Source organism: Chionomys nivalis, chromosome 13, assembly GCF_950005125.1.
Source record: "Chionomys nivalis chromosome 13, mChiNiv1.1, whole genome shotgun sequence".
NCBI lineage: Eukaryota > Metazoa > Chordata > Mammalia > Rodentia > Cricetidae > Chionomys > Chionomys nivalis.
Window position 1 is genome coordinate 42,002,096 of NC_080098.1, and position 1,486 is coordinate 42,003,581.

The 1,486-nt window shown below is 47.8% G+C and overlaps 1 non-coding gene across 1 annotated transcript; it reads right to left on the reverse strand.

Moving 5' to 3' along the window:
• Nucleotides 1–269: 269 nt before the first annotated feature.
• On the reverse strand, nucleotides 270–363 carry Trnai-uau (transfer RNA isoleucine (anticodon UAU)). Its single transcript has 2 exons — nucleotides 326–363; nucleotides 270–305 (listed from the first exon to the last, which is right to left on the reverse strand). It is a non-coding gene; the product is annotated as a tRNA-Ile (tRNA).
• Nucleotides 364–1,486: the final 1,123 nt, after the last annotated feature.

Below are 1,486 nucleotides of genomic sequence, written 5' to 3' on the forward strand. Positions count from 1 at the left end.
TTACCAGATACTGACTCAGTCCTCAAAATCTAAAGAATCCTGTCCTGATATGGGTCGGGAGTGGGTAGTGTTTCTGCCTGTCTAGAAATTAGCGTTTAGTTAATTTAACCTCTTGACTCATGGTTTTCCACCCATGTTTGAGTAGGACCAGATGCTCTTTGTCATAGAAATTTACATGCTCGCCCCACGGAAAATATTTACCATTTCTTGTTTTCTTGGAAGGAAAAATGCATTTTCAAACACGTTTGAGCCGGAAAGGGAAGAAAACATGCTCCAGGTGAGGCTCGAACTCACAACCTCGGCATCACCCGCACATATACTGCTGTATAAGTACCGCGCGCTAACCGATTGCGCCACTGGAGCATGCTTTCTCTGTGATGGCTGTGCACACTCTACAGAGGGATGCACGGGAGTGTGCCTGGCGTGTGGAGCATCCTTTGCTTGGTCTGTGCTGTCCTCTCCCCGACCCATCTCAGGACAGGATCCTTCAGATTTTGGAAGTTTCATACCCACGTGAGCTTTCCCAGGTTCTCTTGGAACCAGCTTTGCCAAAGGATTTTCGTGGAAAGCACAGGTTAAGGGATGGGCACACAGCATTCCTGCGTACCTGCAGGCGCCGGATGCTGCTTGCTAGATCTGGGAAAAGCCAAAGAGCCCGCCTGCCTCCGCAGTTTCTGGAAATTGCCGAGGTCGCTTTCTGATCCCTGAATTTTCCCCCATAAATCTTCATCCATCTTGCCGAAAAAGCCAGTTCTGTATTGCAGAGCCCTCTGGTCTGGCTCTCTTCAAGGAAACCTGAGGATCACCATTCTTTTGTGCAGCGCGCACGGAGGACGGAGCTGTGTGCACACCAGCAGCTTTTCCTGCAAGACCTTCTTTAGAGGGTCATTTCAGAGTGCCTCTGTGACACACGCCCGCTTTCTTTTACTTCTGGGGGCCCTAATTATAGATGTTAAATTTGCTAACTGGGTGTGGTGACTCGTGCTTGTAAATTTCAGCACTAAGAGTCTCAAGCAGGACTGAGACGAATTGAGAACCAGAAGGGAAGCGAGGGCGAGTTTGCTTGTGCTATCCAGGTACTCATGTACCCGCCACAGCAGCTCCTCTTGTTTCTTGCACGATTCTTGTCGCACATCGGAATTGTTAGGGAAAGGAATGACAGGCCCACTCCTGACCCCTAACACCTGAAAAGCAGAACCAGGAGAAACAGAGATGTGACCAAACTTCTTCATGCGGACCCAAGGAAGAAAACAAAAGAGGAGTCGCCTCCCAGCTGACATTTATTGCATCGCTGTTTAGGCAATCTTATGTGTGCTGTCTTTAAATTTACATAATTTTTAATTATTGATGCTGTTACATTAGTTTTTGGAACAGAATTCTATGGCACCCAGTCTGGCCTCCAACTTACTGGCCTTGAACTGCTGATAAACCCTGTCTCTAATGAGGGGAGATGGACAGAGGCCCTTTTGTATTACATATTGTAGAA